Source organism: Heptranchias perlo, chromosome 3 (assembly GCF_035084215.1).
Source record: "Heptranchias perlo isolate sHepPer1 chromosome 3, sHepPer1.hap1, whole genome shotgun sequence".
Classification (NCBI taxonomy): Eukaryota; Metazoa; Chordata; class Chondrichthyes; order Hexanchiformes; family Hexanchidae; genus Heptranchias; species Heptranchias perlo.
The window spans coordinates 132959621-132977549 of record NC_090327.1 but is presented as its reverse complement, the minus strand read 5'-3'; the positions used below and the strand labels follow the sequence as shown (position 1 = coordinate 132977549).

The following is a 17929-nucleotide window of genomic DNA, read 5'->3' as shown; positions in this document are numbered from 1 at the left end:
ACCAAGATCCAGCACCCGTGGCCTATTCCCAGGTTGATTTGTTCTCCTTTCTCTCTCCTTCCCTCGGGGGAAATGGTTTGCTTCACCTTGAAGCCCCTCCTGTTAATTGAGATGGTTAAGAGTGACAGCTCATTGAGGTGAAAAACCATTGGGCTTGACACACATATTGCTACCCTTTGGCACAGCAGATAAATGCGCCATGTCACCAGGCTGCCACACCAAACCTAGGCTCCCATTCGCTGTGAAGATCCATGGAATCAAGGCTGAGTTAGTGTGCCATTTTAGGCTGCCTTGCAAAAGAGACCCTTGCCGTCAACCACCTCATTGTGGATAAGCCAGGCGCTGTCGGAAACATGGCTTACAGATACGGACTCGTTTCCTGTCACCAGAGCCCTTTCGTCTGGCTACGCAGTCTATCACTTGCCCTCAAAACCACTGTGGCTGTGGTGTAGCTCTTATCACCAAGTCCCACCTCTCTCAGTGCTCCTCTCACACTTCCGCCTCCTTTGAGCAACTCACCCTCTTCTTTCCCTGCAACCTCTCACTTAAAATCCTCCTTGTGTACTGCCCTGCCCTGGCACGGCACCGAAATCCCCTCCCTTAGCAAGTGCACCAAGCGACTCCTCGTCCTTGGTGATTTCAACATAAGCTTTCGAGTCCCCTCTCCTCCAACCTCTCTGCCCTCCTATCCTCACTCTCCACATCAACTTTACACCCTAGACTTGTCATTTCTTATGGCCGATGCACTTCTCCATTACCGACAAGGCTATCTCTAAGCGCACTCTTCTTCCCCTAAACCTCATCATTCGCCTTCAGAACAAACTCTTTCCAGCTTTTTCAATAACTCACTCAAATTCCCAACTCCATCTCCTCTAGCCCTTCAGCCATTATGACACCTCTGACCCATTCAACTGCTCCCTCATCTATCTTATGCCTTTGATATGATTGATTTGGTAGGAACAATCACCATCTCCCACCCCTGCTGATCCTCCCTATACATCTCCATCTTCACTTCAATAAGTCCAAGAGTGGCTAACTCCATCACATCTGGTTCAGTTATTCATTGTCAGTTCTGTTAAGTACTACTGCGTCTCACTTTTCTCAGCCCAATCCTCCTATTACTCCAGAATCGTCCTGCAGAACAAGGTTGACCCAAAGCTGCTTCTTTCCACGATGAACCGCCTCATCGAACTGCTCTCCCCAGCCCCACCACCCTCACCTCCAATAAGAAGTGCAAAGATGTCATGGATTTTTCTGTTTCTAAGATTGAGAACAGCCATGGAGATACATCCGCCACTTCCTCTCCTCTCCTCTCCCCCATTGCTCCTGTCCTCCCACGAATCTTCCACCCACTGACCACCTTTCACTCTAGAGAACTCTTCCATCTCCTCCTCTTGCCCTCTCCAAGCTTATCTCTTCCATAAGACCTAACTCAGGCTTCCTTGAACTTCTCCCCACTCAACTACCCTTCCTGGTCCTCACTGTAAATAGTCCTCTTTGATCAGGTAATGTCCCTCTCCCTTTCAAAAAGCACTACTGCCTCTCAGCTCCATGCTGATCTCCCCCAAAACTCACTGTTTGAATCTCATCAGTCTGGCTTCCACCCTGCTTAAAGCACCACGATTACCTTAGCCGAAGTCATGAATGATATCCTCTGCGTTATCCTGCTTGATGTGATCGACCATGACACCTCCTCTCCATTACTTTCCTTCCTTCCTCCAGCACCATGAGAATGCCTTTGTGTAGTTCCACTCCTACCTATCTGAATGCAGCTAGCACATCACCAGCAAAGGCTCCTCTTCCCGCCCTGTACTGTCACCTCTGGAGATCGCCATGGATCGAGCCTTGTTTCTCATTTACACGTTGCCCCTCAGTGACAGCATCTGCTGAGGGAGTGCTGCACTGTCGAAGTTGCCATCTTCCAGATGGGATGTTAAACCGAGGTTTCGTCTGCTCTCTAAGGTGGACGTTAAAGATCCCATGGCACTATGCAAAGAAGAGCCGGGGGGGGGTTCTTCCAGTGTCCTGGCCAATATTTTCCCCTCAACCAACACTTTAAACAGGTGATCTGGTCATTTATTTCATTGCTGTATGTGGAACCTTGCTGTGTGCATATTGGCTGCCGTATTTCCTGTATTATAACAGTGACTACACTTCATTGGTTGTAAAGTGCTTTGAGACATCCTGAGGTGCCATATAAATGCGAGTCTTTCTTTTCTTTTTATCAAAGCCCATCTTTTTGACAAGCTTGTCTCTTGCTCCATGGCGTAGCATCTATTCTTTTATCTTTTTGCCCCTGGAAACATTTTCTATGCTAAAGATGCTGGATAAATGCAAATTGTTGCACACAGACACGAGACAAGTCCGCTGCAAGCAAAGCTAGGTTTGCTACACGTAAATTCAAGTAGGACTTAGCACCCAGGTTTCGATAGGAGTGAAATGCAGTGATTAAAGCGGTCGTGCCATTTTACATTGAAGCATTTAGTTCAAGGGGGCAGCACTAGTGCTGCTCGAGGAGCTGAAAACCACCCTGACTGATGGTTCCCTACTCCTCCAGTACAGCTGGCGCCAGATGAAAACACTTGCTACCAGACACTCCAGGGGAAAAATTGGATAGGGCCTATTTTTGGGCGATGGTAGCTCAATCCACTGTTAACACCCGTCCAAAGGCCCCTGCGCAGGCAGGACCAGACTTTCGTCCGGCCTCGGTACTCACCTTCAAGCAGCGATGGAAATCAGCGTTGACACGAGGATTCCATGCAATTCACACTTTCCACCAGCAGGGGGAAGGCCCAATCTCTTAAAGGGACGATGTCTCTTACAATCTCTTAAAGGTAGCCGGTACTTGCTATTTGCTAAAAGTAACAGCCTGCTGTCTGCACGGAGATCAGACATCGCACACGTAAAACACAGATGCAGGTCCCGTCCCCATGTTTAGAAACTGATGAGTGACGTTAAAACATTGAATAAATGTTGTGCACTGCTAAACCCCCTCCAATCTGCACGCCAGATCTCATCAATCTGAGTTTGTACCGGGCCTGAGAGAAAGCGTGCGCCAAAGTTCTCTGATGATGCACTGGAGGCCTTGGTGCAAGAAGTGGAGAGAAGGAGGGGCATCCTATATCGGAGGGGGCAAGAGCCTTCCAGACATACGCCCAAAAGGCAGTGGGAGGCAGTGGGGGACGAAGTCAATGCCAGGTGCACAGCATCATGAATATGGATGCAGGGCAGGAAGGAGGTCAATGCTTTGACATGAATGAGCAAGGTGAGCGAGGTCAACTGTCAAGTGGTGTCTCCTACCAACTGCACCACTAGCCGCATCCACTGCACCCCCATCACCCACATACCAACAAACTCTTTCCATCAGTACTCAACTCTTCCAACTAGATGCTTCCTCTCACCCTTACACATTACCAGTATTTCAAGCCACCCACCCAAACTCACAGGCCACACACACTGGCAGCTATTCAACCATGACAGACACACATGCCACTTTCTTGCAGAAGGTGGCGCATAACAGGAGGCAGCATGTGGCAGTGGCATTTAGCCCCTCGAGCCTGTTCCACCATTCAATGAGATCATGCTGGACCAGTGACCTAACTCCATATAACCCGCCTTAGCCCCATATCCCTTAATACCCTTGCTTCACAGAAATCTATCAATCTCAGATTTAGAATTTACAATTGAGCTAGCATCAACTGCCATTAGGAAATGCTTCTACACCCTTTGCGTGTAGAAGCATTTCCTAACGTCCTTGGCTCTAAATGTTAGGCTATGTCCCCATGTCCTAGTATTCAAGTCTAGGAGACTTCCAAAACCAGTTATAAATGTCTCAGCAGCCAGAAACAATAATCCAGCCAGTGACCTGTAAATCCTGCATGGTCCCTTTAAATAGTGCTGGTGGGGGTCCGCCAGGCCCTCAGGCCAGGATCAGATGGTCGCGGTTAAGACTGTGCATTGAGTTGAGTGTTAAGTGCCAAAATGGTGTCTATCACTTTAAATCAGTGCTGCACACTGATTGTATCCATTTCCTCCTTACTTTACATGCTTCCTGCATTCGGTATTTGTGCATGTGCTAACTCCTATACTAAGATGGCGCATGTCATGCTGGAAACCTGTTGGCGCAGCCAAGATGCCAACTTGGATGTTCGAGAGGCGAAACAACGGGCACTACACGGCCCAATTTAGTGGCCTATGTTTTCTAGTGTAGCGAGGCTGAGTACTGTCACATCAACTGTCTGGCTTATATGGACCTTTTGCAGCCAATAACCTAGAGGAAGAATTTTGCTCAGGTTGCTCTTAAAAGGTCCCCCACAGCCAATTTAGGGGTGCCATGCACAAGGAATTACTTTGAAGTGTAATGAGCATTGTTATCACAGACAAACACACAGCAGCCATTTAATGCACAAGATCTCAAAAACAGCAATGAGATTAATTTGTTTCTGGTGGTGTTGGCTTAAGGGAGAAATGTTGGCCACAGAGAGAAGTCACTGCTCTTCTTCAAATAGTGCTGTGGGATCTTTAATGCCCACCTGATCTACTTTAAAGTGTCATCCAGTTTAACACCTTTGATATTGCAGCACTCCATCAATACTGAACTGGAGCACCAGTCTACATGATCTGAAGTAGGGCCTGAACCTGTAATTGCAGCTGCAGTAGCAAGAGTGCTACCAAATGAGCTGGGCTGACAATGTCTTTTCAGGGCGGAGGTGGTGGCAGTCTAGACTCGCATATGAAGAATGGTCACTTGAAGTCCCATGGGAACTGGCTGCCTTTTGATATTGTATTCCAACACGAGTCAGTGTTATCAGGAGAAAACGGGGTCAAAATTGGAAAGGTGGGAACTATGGCGTGAAATCAAAATAAATTAATAGCTATATAATCTGAATTTCTCAATTACAGACAGTGACAATGGAAACAATGGTGAGCAATGACATTTGACTGACGGCTGAAACACAATAAAACATTTACAAGAAATGAAAAGGCCACAGCCTTTGAAAGGAACGGTTCTTTCGTGCACAGCAGTGGGTAGCGCAGCATTTTAAAATGCTGATCAACATATGCTCAAAAATCCTTCCTTTGCTGAAGCCTTTGGCCTACAGCCTCTAGCATTATGCTTTGCTCTCAGTTGTTTTGCTTTGTCTGAGATTAGGACATTGGTTCTAGATTTCCCAATCTGTGCTGTGGATTAAACCATTTACTTTAAATGTGTAATTGCCAACATTAAAATAATGCCTGAAAATTACTGCACTATTGCAGCAAATTTATACAAAACCTAACAGTACAATGAAAGAATTCAATAAAACCACTAAACGTGTGTGAGCATGATTGAGCAAACTATTTTGAAATGTTTTCATTTCATTTTACCAATTTGCATTTCCTCCCCCACCATAAACAAAGCAGAAATGTTCTTAATACTGTGGATATGATGGCAATTAAAATAAAAGGTAATTTTGTTTTTCGATGATTTGGTAAAATTCCTGGAAGTGTGTTCCATCTCCTTACTGTTATAGCAGCAATCAGGATCCCGGGAGGAGAACGACATGAATCATCACCATTGTGCACAATGATGGGACAGAATGCACTACGTCAAGATAATTGAACGGGACCCAACCTGAACGAATGCCAAGCAGAAAAGCATAAGCAAAATCCAACACTGGAGCGGCTGAAACAGCAGAACTGGCAGCTGCAGACTGCACTGTACTCTGGCTACAATATGGTGCGTATAATAGAACGGAAATAACCAGACACATGCTGGAAATGATGTCTATTCTGACATATGTGGCCAATTCCGAGAGAAATCTTGGATCTGCTGTACCTTTTGGCTTCTCTTTTGTAATTCACTGCTGGCTATGACTCGTCTTTAATTATTTACAAGCTGTGCCTCCTTTACATCCCCATTTCTAATACCTTCACGTCGTCCCCCCCCTTCCAGGAGGAGGGTGGGCTGTCTTTAGGCTGCCACCTCCACCAAAACCCGCCGCCCACTGCAGTACTGAACCAGACAGATCAGCAAACTCAGCACAGATCAGACCGGGCCTGTGCTCAGCTAGCCGGTTTCTTCCAGGACAGCAGTGAAGGTGCTGCAATTGGTGACTTTCGTTTAACAGGAGAGGAACAATTAGTCAGGGTTCCTACTCCTTTGGGAAATAATATATTTCCTTGTTAATTTTACTTCTACCAATTTTGTCCCCTTCCTTATAGGGGTAAAGTTCCATGAATGCTGATTATTCCCTGGTATCCTGTGCCGGTGCCCATTATTAATATGTGAGTCTTGATTAGGAGTATCATCATGATTTCAGAAGAGGGGGGGGTGGGGAGAGGGGGCATTTTTTTTTTTAAAACGCTGTTTGTTCAGTTAATGTAAGGGAATGACTGTCCACTCAAGACAATGGGAGCTTTGCAGATGTTGTGGCAACTTCAGAGTTTCACAATTTTTGCAGCGTAAATAAATCAAGGTGAATGTTTACAACAAAAAATGGTGAACTGTGTGGTTTAAAGGGCGTAATCGTGGCAGATTTCAGGCAAAAGGCACCAGCTTAATGGGACGCAGAACAGGGTGTTACACACACACATCCCCAGTACGGTCATTTCACAACAAGAGCTGGACTGGGAGCCATCACCTGCTGGGTTCACGTGTGGTATTGTACGTCAGTTTGTTTAAACAAATACGCTTAAACAGTGAACTGGGAAATGGAGGGGAGCGGGCAGAAGAGAGATGCAGAAGACAGAAGACAAGTAAGGTTGTCTTACTAAGACTATGCCAAAACAGCCTCATTTCTGAAAGTTGTGAACTTAAATATACAAATACATCCAGCTCCCTGCCACACCCCAAACAAGCGCTTTATGCCAAAAATATCTGTGGTTTAGCTAAACCCCTCTGAGACTCATTTCCTTCCCTGAAATATCATTAACTGGATCACCACTTTCTCAATCCTTTCATCATAAAAATATAGATTTTGTTTCTTGAGGAGACGAGGTGGGGGAGGAGGTACTCTTGTGGACAGAAATCAGCCAAAGTGAAGATTTCTAATTTCTTGTTCTGTTATGTAAGGAATGTAAATCGAAGAATTAAAATTCACAGTCAAATATAGAAAGACATTTTGCAAAACCTATCACTGTAAAGAACTGCAACCATTTTCAACACTTTTTTTTTTAAAAAGAAAGTCTTCGGTCCTGGCCTGTAAAGTAAACAACCAGTCACCAATACAGTCAGTGGCAATGGTAAATGGTTGGCAGCTGTGGTACCTCCAATATGCCCTGTCATCTGGGGCTTGGCTGCAGGTGTGCCGAGTTCTCAGCCTGTCTGTGCAAGCTCGCAACAAGCTTTTGCCACTACGACAACTTGCATTTATATAGCCTCATTACCGTAGTAAACCTTACCAAGGCGCTTCACGGGAGATATTAGGACAGGTGGCCAAAAGCTTGGTCAATGAGGTAGGTTTTAAGGAGCATCTTAAAAAGGAGAAAGAGGTAGAGAAATTTAGGGAGGGAATTCTACAGTTAGGGCCAAGGCAACTGAGGACACGGCCGCCAATGGTGGAGCGACAAAATCACTAGTGATCTTTAAGGACCTTTCCAACATTGGAAAAGGTCCTGGCCAGAATAAGAAAGTCACATTCACTACTTCTGAGCAACTGTGCATGTGCAGTTGTTCCACTGTTGCCTAATTTCCAAACCCTGCACCCCCCCCCCCCCACATGGTATAAATTCTACTGTGGGATGTATGCAGCTAGTAATACTTCTGCCCTTACCTAACACCTATACACGGGCACTTTAAAGCAGCAGTCACTGGTCACGACTGGGAGTAGAAACTGGTTTTGCTCCTCTCTAGGTCAAGAGCATGGAGGCCGATTCCTGGCCTGTGGGGCCCAGCAGGGGATTGCATCCATCCACTGAGCCGCTCAAGTGGTCAATCTGGGCTATGTGGTGTGAAATAAAAATAAAATGTTTGAATGGTTGCTATACAAATAAAAAGAAAAGGATCTACTCAAAGTTTATTTAGAGGTGTTATTTAGAAATATCTTTTATCAGTATGGCCTTCCAGTTACACACTGAATTGTGTCGTAGGAAAATGTAAATGTTTACTGCATACACCAGTTTGTTAACAGTCCTGGTATGCATTCCTACAATGTAATGAATGTTGTTCAGTCTGAATTTTCTGTTCAACGATGTACAGCCAATAGTTTCAATGTCAAAGCCATCCACAAACCGATGGCTCACTCTCTACTACACATTACTGGGAAATTATATGAATGAAGGCTTCCTTTTTTTTTTAAACACACTGTATTAAAATGTATTTTTCTGGTCCAATTCCCCCTCCAACTGCATCATTCTATGGATGACAGTTAAGTCTTTAATGGGGCTTAATCCCACAGCCTTCGGACTCGGGGGTGAGAATGCTATCAACTGAGCCGAGGGTTGGTGGCACAGAAATAGTCGTATATAGAGGACTGTCCTCTACTGCGGTGCTCTATCAATCCAGACTTGGAGGAAGTTTAGCACAATAAATCAAACTCGGTCCTGGTCCAACAACAGAAAAATCTCAGGGAAAATACTGGGTGCAAGACCACCTGGACTGCTCTCTGTCCAGATAGCAATCCACCTGGTTGAGAAGGAGGAATCTCAGCAGAACATTGGTTTATTCATACAAGTGCTTGTACTTTTGACCAATGCCGTCTTTTAAGCTGAAAGCAAAATTAATGCTGATACATTGTAATGTGTTTAAGAAGATAAGAGATAGGAGCAGGAGTAGGCCATACGGCCCCTCGAAGATCATGGCTGATCTTCATCCTCAACTCCACTTTCCCGCCCTAATAAGAACATAAGAAATAGGAGCAGGCGTAGGTTTTGGCAGTGCGTCAAACCAAACCATCTGCTTTTTGCTTGTTCATGCAGGAGCGGGAAGGCAACCTGCGGTTCGGCTGTGGGCATCGTAATGATCTGACTCACCACTTTCACCAGGCTTCAAGCCACAAGTCTCTTTTTGTACCTCCCTTGAATTTGAGGTGGAATTTATATCTTGCAAAGCCATGATCTGCAAGAAAAAAAAAAGGCACCAAAACATGACAGATAGTCCCTTCTTGCAGTGGATGAAGATTTTTGAAACTGGGCTGGTGATGAACAGAATATTCTGCACATTCTGCCATTGTACTCGTGGCGGCGCTAGCTCCTCAAATGGAGCAATCTACCCATAATCTGGTACTGGGCTAACAATCGAGAGATTGTGAATTCATACCCCAACATGCCAATTTTTTGGTTGACACTAGAAAAACAACCATGAAAGCTGCCAGCTTGATTGTAAAATCCCAACTGGTTCCCTACTGTCCTTCAGGGAAGGAGGCCTGCCATCTTTACCCAGCGTGGCCTACCTGTGACTCAAGTCTCACACCAAGTAACCTCCAAGTGGCCTAGTAAGTCACGTGGTTGTAAGAACAATTGCTAATAGTCCAAGAAGGAGGCCCGCCACAGCGCAGGACGACGAAAGATGAGAAATGTGGCCTTGCCCGTGTTGCCCACGTTCAAAAAACATTTTAAAAACTTCGCTGTCTTTTTTTTGTATCTTTATATTTTCTTCCATTTCAATTTTTTAAAAAAATGTTGTATGTGATCCGTGGTCGCATTTATTGCCCATCCTTAGTCACCCTGGGAAAGTGGCGGTGGACCTTCTTGAATTGCTGCAGTCCTTGTGCTGACCGTACTCCCATGATGCTGTTAACGAGGCTATTCCAGGATATTGATCCCATGGCGACGAGGGAATGGTGGTGCATGTCCAAGTCACGATGGAGACTTGAAGGTGATGGTGTTCCTATGAAGTTGTTGCTCTTGTCCTTCTTCGTGGGATAGCTCACAGGGCTGGGAAGTGCTGTCCAAGTAACCATGGTAAATTGCTGAGTTATATTTTGTAGATGGTATATACTGCAGCCACAGTCCGTTGGTGGTGGAAGGGGTGACACCGAGTTCAGCGGCAGGGATGCCGATTGCTTTGTCCTGGATAGCTGAGCTTCTTGAGCTTTGGGATGTTCATGGATTCTCTGCCTATTAGTTGCCTCACTCTACCCCACCATTCGTTACTGGATGTGTTAAGGCTCCAGAGTTTTCCTCTGATCCTTTGGCTGTGGGAATGCTCAACTCTGGAAAAAACCTGCTGCTTTTCATGTTTAGCATGCAGGTAGCCCTCTGATACATAGAAACATAGAAAATAGGAGCAAGAGTAGGCCATTCTGCCCTTCGGGCCTGCTCCGCCATTCAAAATGATCATGGATGATCATCTAACTCAGTACCCTGTTCCCATTTTTTCCCCCATATCCCTTGATCCCTTTAGCATTAAGAAATATATCTATCTCCTTCTTGAATACATCTAATGACTTGGCCTCCACTGCCTTCTGTGGTAGAGAATTCCACAGATTCACCACCCTCTGAGTGAAGAAATTTTTCCTCATCTCGGTTCTAAATGACATACCCTGTAGCCTGAGACTGTGACCTCTGGTTCTGGACTCCCCAGCCATCGGGAACATCCTCCCTGCATCTAGTCTGTCTAGTCCTGTTAGAATTTTAAATGTTTCGATGAGATCACCTCTCATTCTTCTAAACTCTAGTGAATATAGGCCTAGTCGACCCAATCTCTCCTCATACGTCAGTCCTGCCATCCCAGGAATCAGTCTGGTAAACCTTCGTTGCACTCCCTCCATGGAAAGTATATCCTTCCTCAGATAAGGAGACCAAAACTGCACACAATACTCCATATGTGGTCTCACCAAGGCCCTGTATAACTGCAGTAAGAAATCCCTGTTCCTGTACTCAAATCCTCTTGCAATGAAGGCCAACATACCATTCGCCTTCCTAACTGCTTGCTGCACCTGAATGCTCGCTTTCAGCGACTGGTGTACAAGGACACCCAGGTCTCGTTGCACCTCCCCTTTTCCCAATCTATCACCATTCAGATAATAATCTGCCTTTCTGTTTTTACAACCAAAGTGGATAACATCACATTTATCCATGTTATACTGCATCTGCTATGTCCTTGCCCACTCACCCAACTTGTCTAAATCTTTGCATCCTCCTCACAACTCACATTCCACCCCAGCTTTGTGTCGTCTGCAAACTTGGAAATGTTACATTTGGCTCCCTCATCCAAATCATTGATATATATTGTGAATAGCTGGGGCCCAAGCACTGATCCCTGCGGTACCCCACTAGTCACTGCCTGCCACCCGGAAAAAGACCCGTTTATTCCTACTCTCTGTTTCCTGTCTGTCAACCAATTCTCAATCCATGCCAGTATACTCCCCCCAATCCCATGTGCTTTAATTTTGCACACTAACCTCGTGTGGGACCTCATCAAAAGCCTTCTGAAAATCCAAATACACCACATCCACTGGTTCTCCCCTATCTATTCTACTAGTTACCTCCTCAAAAAACTCCAGTGGATTTGTTAAGCATGATTTCCCTTTCATAAACCCATGCTGACTTTGTCCAATCCCATTAATGCCCTCCAAGTGTTCTGTTATCACATCTTTTATAATAGACTCTTAGCATTTTCCCCACTACTGATGTTAGGCTAACTGGTCTGTAATTCCCTGTTTTTTCTCTCCCTCCTTTTTTAAATAGTGGGGTTACATTTGCCACCCTCCAATCTGTAAGGACTGTTCCAGAGTCTATAGAATTTTGGAAGATGATCACCAATGCATCCACTATTTCCAGGGCCACTTCCTTTAGTACTCTGGGATGTAGATTATCAGGCCCTGGGGATTTGTCAGCCTTTAGCCCCATTAATTTCCCTAGCACTATTTTTTTTTACTAATACTGGTTTTCCTTCAGTTCCTCCCTCTCACTAGACCCTTGGTTCCCTAACATTTCTGGAAGGTTATTTATGTCCTCCTTTGTGAAGACAGAACCAAAGTATGTGTTTAATTGTTCTACCATTTCTTTGTTCCCCATTATAATTTCCCCCATTTCTGACTGTAAGGGACCTACATTTGTCTTCACTAATCTTCTTCTCTTGACATATTTATAGAAGCTTTAGCAGTCAGTTTTTATGTTCCCTGCTAGTTTACTCTCATACTCTATTTTTCCCCTCTTAATCAATCTATTTGCCCTCCTTTGCTGAATTCTGAACTGCTCCCAATCCTCAGGCTTGCCGCTTTTTCTGGCAATCCCTAATTTCTTTTGTAAGCCACAGTTGAGCCATCTTTCCTGTTTATTTTTGCGCCAGACAGGAATCCTGCACACATTCTTTAAATATTAGCCATTGCCTATCCACCGTCATCCCTTTTAGTAAAATTCCCCAATTTATCATAGCCAACTCGCATCTCATACTTTCGTAATTTCCTTTATTTAGATTCAGGACCCTAGTTTCGGATTCAACTACTTCACTCTCCATCTTAATGAGGAATTCTATCACGTTATGGTCGCTCTTCCCTAAGGGACCCCGCAAAACAAGATTGTTAATTAATCCTTTCTCATTGCACAATACCCAGTCTCAGATCGCCTGTGCTCCAGTTGGTTCCTCAACATATTGGTCCAGAAAACCATCACGTACACACTCCAGGAATTCCTCCCCCACAGTATTATTGCTAATTTGGTTTAACCAATGTATATGTATATTAAAGTCACCCATGATTATAGTTGTACCCTTCTTGCATGCATCTCTAATTTCCTGTTTAATGCCCTCCCCTACATCTCCACTACTGTTTGGGGGCCTATAGACAACCCCCACCAACGTTTTCTGCCCCTTGGTGTTTCTTAGCTCCACCCATACAGATTCCACATTGTGATTTTCCGAGCCAATATTGTGTTGTGGCTTCACTAGGTTGATGCCGAGGGAATATCATTCCAAGGCACTTTAGAGGCATAAAGAAAATAATGGGGGCTAAGCCAAAGAAGGAGAGATTAGATGGTGACCAAAAGCTTGTACAAGAAGGGAGTTTCAAGAGGTGCCTTGAATGAAGAGAGGCAGGTGGAGTGATAAAGGAAGGGAGTTGCTGAGCGTGGGACTGAAGGCACAGCCGCTCCTGGTGGGGCAAAGGGAAGGGGAGATGCACAAGAGGCTGGAATCAGAGGAACGTAGAGTTCGGGCTAGGAGCTTTGTAGCACTGGAGGAGGTTACAGTAATAGGGAGGGGTTAGGCCACAGAAGGATTTAAAACACAATAATCAGAATTTTAAACTACATCACATAGAATTTACAGCACAGAAACAGGCCATTCGGCCCAACTGATCTAAACCAGTGCTTATGCTCCACAGGAGCCTCGTCCCACCCAACCAGCATCAGAGGACTGCTCCCGGCTGACAGACTTTTGCTCAGTTTGTTCTCTGCTCCTCACCCTCTTCCCCATTTGCTTTTTACTGAAACGATCTCAGACTCGGACTGTGGTCTAAATGAGTAACACTGTTTATTTACATCATCCGTAATTTTTCATCTATGTTTAATATATATATATTTTAAGTATTCCTTTCTCCCTCATGTACTTATCTAGTTTCCCCTTAAAAGCATATATGCCAGTCGCCTCAACTACTCCATGTGGTAGCAAGTTCCACATTCTAACCATTCTAATAATTTGATATGTTGGGGAATCAGGAGCCAGCGTAGGTCATTAAATAGAAGTGGTGATGGAGTGAGCAAGACTTGGTGCGGAAGAGGACAGAGGCAGTGCAGTTTTGGGTGAGTTGAAATTCACAGGGAGTGGAAGATGGGAGGCTGGCCAGGGGAATCGCTGGAGTAAATCGAGTCTGAAAGTGACACTCACTTCCTCTTCTGGAGAGAGTGACTCATGCTGGGATATGGTTCCACAGATGGCAACAGCTCTCCGGCATTTCACCCATTTTTCACAAATGACTACACAGTGATGCACAGATTTTCCAATCAGCATTATCTGCATACGAGCATTAACCCGTTCATTTTAAATCCGGTATTAAAATAATGCCGGTTGGGAGATCTCGGTCTGTGTGTCAGTAAAGCTGTTTTACTATGACGGACGGGCACTGAAGCAGAGCCTCTGCCTGACCTCGACTGATGTTCCCCTATAGTTTCCCAACAGAGATTCCCTAGACACATTAGGAGCATGAATGCTGTCTGATGTTACCCTCCCTAGCCCTGGGAATACTCAGGTCAACTATATTAATTCCCACTGCTGCAGCCACAATCAGCTAACTCTGTAGAGACCAGGGATTGAACATGATCTGTAGAGTTCGGTGTTACACCATGTGGTCTATTTATCTATTGAGTCACAAGGGATTTTTGTTGACTTGTTCTTCGGTTACAACGCAGTCACACCTTGGGGGAAGAGAAGGTGTCCTTGGTTGCTATTTGTAGTAAAATCATAAACACCTACTTAGAACAGGTTTACAAATTCACTACCAGCTGTGAACAGAGGAAATCTTCTCCCATAGTAAACAGCATGCGACAGGTGGTGTGACTTTCTTCAGGTAATGTACCTTTCAGAGTGGCTTGCTGATGCCCCCAGCAGCTAACCAGTATGTGGTAGCTGCATTTGGATGTATTGCTGTGATTACCCACCGTGTCGGTGTTTGGTCAAGTTTTAGCCAGATTCGAGAGTTTCTAATTGGGCAGATTGATGTGTCCCTCCCTAAAGTGCCAGCAGAATTTTAAAAAAAGGATTACTGAGTTGGAATACAGAGTCAGTATACTGTAAACAATTTGCAACAACAGGCTGAAACTGCTGTGATACCAGCAAGGGAAAATTTCTTTCTCTCTTCCCCCCCCACCCCGAGATCATTACTGTGAAGGAGGTAGAAAGTGAGAAGCAAACTGCATGAAGGGGTGTTGTTATAAACAGCACAGGAACTAGGAGTCATGTGATGCAGGATGAAAATATCCACCTAACAAGTGCCCCTGATGAACCTGCCCCTGGTGTGCTGCCTGTTTTATCCATACAAGTGGAGGATAACTAATCACAATTAATGAGCGGCATACGTTTCATTGTAAAATCATACAGTTCTTCTCAGAATAAAATACAATCCTTCTCAGAATAAAATGCCAGGCTGGTTTAATAAATCTTTACCAAAAAACCAAATCAAAAACAACTGCATTGTTGTTATAAACAGAAGTCACCCATACCACAAACAGAGAAACCATCTTCTTTGGGATTAGAGAGAAATGTCAATGTGAAATGCTGGAAAGTTGGTGATACCCATGGGTCAGCTCATTGACTAGTCACTGTTTGTTCGACAAATTACAGCACATCTTGTGAAATTAATCCAATTTCAATTTAAGATGCTCCATTCCCTTCTGCTCTTGAACCCAGTAAGAGGAAAGGTGCATCAAACTTTGTCTCAGTGTTGAGAGAGAGGCGGGAGGAGTGGTCTCATGCTAAGTATGTCCGGTCAATGACTGCACAGGCTTTGATTTTGACTTCACAGATACCCAAGTGTTGGGCCTTTCGAGATAGCTATTAAACCCACATGTTCATATCCACGTCACCATTGTATAGATTGTCTCCCTATATTTGACATTCCTCCAACCCGTACAATTCAGAATCTTGGTTAGCATTCCCGAGAAAGACAAAAATAATGCTCATCATGCAAATGTTGAGATTTACAGTTTTCTTTTCCTGGAGATACAGTTTATTAAATTACTGATATGTATAAAGCCACGAATGTGCCACCCCACTCACTCAGCCTCCTAAAATACTGGGGTAGATCCTGATTTTGTGCGATAGTGTAAAACGGGCGAGAGCGAGTCGGCAGCCTGTTTTACATCTCTCCCCATCAATGGAAATAAAAAATCAGGAGAGATGTAAAACGAACGGACTGCTGACTCACTGCCGCCCATTAAATACTACCGTACAAAGATCTAAACCCCTGCCTCACTCTCAGAGCTACTGCCGGCCAGGAAAAACAGACAGGAAGATACATCTACTTTAAATTGTAATAACTAATGCATACATTAATATAATCTACTTGCAATAATGAATTCCAGAAAGGTGTGCATTTAGCCAGCTTTCAGCACAGTAGGGTCCATTGTAACACTCTGGCTCATTGTATATCAAAACAGTTTATGGTATGCTAAAACTCACATAAAAGATGGCTTTGCTTTAGTACTGTGTCATCGGCAGCACACGCGTGATATTCCTACCACCGCTGCACCAAACAATACAAAGGAAGTGAATTCCACACTTCCAAAATCACTGAGAACCCAACTTTACAAGAGCTGTTGTCTGAGGCAATCCAAAGAACGAGTCTAAACCTTATTGGGTCAATGGCACAATGCAAAGGAAAAAAAAAAATCAGAGAGCCACTCATAGGTCAAAGATTCCTGTTTTGAGTGCTACTCTTTAGAGGGACAATATAGGAACAAATATATACTTCCTGCTAATTACACTGCCTGCTTGGCAGAAATAAGTGCAAAGGAATGACTAACAAACATGATGTCAGCTGTGCATGGGAATTCACAAGCGTCCATTTAATATTTATACTGGCTTTTGACCTTAGTGATTCGATTAGTTACCTTTAGAAACTTCCTGCGATTCTATCAGGTATTACGCACGCATACAGCAATGATTCAGAGGATGTGCAAAATTCCAGCAATCTGAACTGAATTCCTGTAAAGCAGAGCAATTTGTTAAATATAACAATCTACTTTCTACAACTCTTTCACTCATCAGGAGCTCACAGTAAATTAGGAAGGATTTTCCTTTTGATAATTTCTCGTAAGCTTTTAACTGTACACAGGAACAGGAGTAAGCCATTCAGCCCCTCGATCATGGCTGATCCATACCTCAACTCCACATCCCTCAATACCCTTTACCCTTGAAAACTGTGACAAAGTACTCATTTAATATTGATCATTCCTTCACCGTCAATGAGAAGATTTCTCTTTTTGTTTCTCATCAGCCCTACCCTTTCTTCAACTATTCTTTTACTTTTTGTGTGTTTAGAATATCCTTTAATATTTCCTTTTATGTTCTCTGCCAGTTTTTTTCTTCATAACCCCTCTTCACCTTTCTGATCTTCTTCGTTTCCCTCAATACTTGTTTACCTGATTTTCTTTGTATTAGCAGCCCTAGATTTGTCATATAACTCTAAGTATCATTTTAATTTTAGTTCTTCCTTCATTTCAGGAACTCCATTGTTGTGTCCTTATTATTTCTGCATTTGCTTTGATTTGTCTACATCTCTTCCTATATCTGATTTCCACTGTTCGGCAGTCCACAATAAACTCCCAATACAGTAACACTTCCCTTCTTATTCCTTAACTCCAACCAAACAGATTCTGTTTTTGCATCATTCCTTACGTCAGGCACAAGGAAGTACTCCCAGTGTCCTAGCCAACATTTATCCTTCGACCTACACTGCCAAAACAGATTAACTGGTGTTTATCTTGTTGCTGTTCGTGGGATTTTGCTGTCATATTTGCCTACATATCAGCAATGACCTGAAAAATAATTCATTGGCTGTAAAGAGACATCCTATGAAAGGCATCATTGCAAATTCCTTCTTCCCATCACTTTTATGTTCTAGCGCTGTAATAGAATCGTTGGCTAATAATGCAAGCCATCCTATTTGATTTTCTTACTATATCTCGCCTGAATATATTGTAACCAAGAATCGTTAGCTCTAAGTCCTGTCCTGGAAAAGTGATGTGTCTGTAAATATATCATACACCCCATCTCCCCGCCGACCCCCCCCCCCCCAACAAATAACAATGTCAAAATAGCACACTAACTTTATTCAAAATATACTTAGTGTATTTACTTTCTCACAACTCAAACCTGTCTATGTCTGTTTGGCAAACTTACTGTTTTTAATATCTCCTTTTTCTGATTTTTTTTAAGAATTACTTTCCTGTTTTTCTTTTATGTTTCCTACACTCCTTGCCCCTCTTGCTTTCCTTTCTGCTTTGTCATCTTGTTTTCTCCCCTCCCGTTGCCGTATTAATTTAACCCTTCCCCAAAATCACTAGTTATTCT

At 43.9% G+C, this 17929-nt stretch overlaps 1 long non-coding RNA gene across 7 annotated transcripts in view; it reads right to left on the bottom strand.

Annotated features, from left to right (window-relative positions):
- Positions 1–17929, bottom strand: part of LOC137320241 (uncharacterized) — a 262223-nt gene that overhangs the window by 89219 nt on the left and 155075 nt on the right. For 3 of the 7 annotated variants that reach the window (XR_010962417.1, XR_010962419.1, XR_010962420.1), the window contains one exon: positions 16468–16561. The exons of the other annotated variants lie outside the window; for them this stretch is intronic. This is a non-coding gene — a long non-coding RNA (uncharacterized lncRNA). The remainder of the gene's footprint in view (positions 1–16467; positions 16562–17929) is intronic. 7 annotated transcript variants of the gene reach the window in all.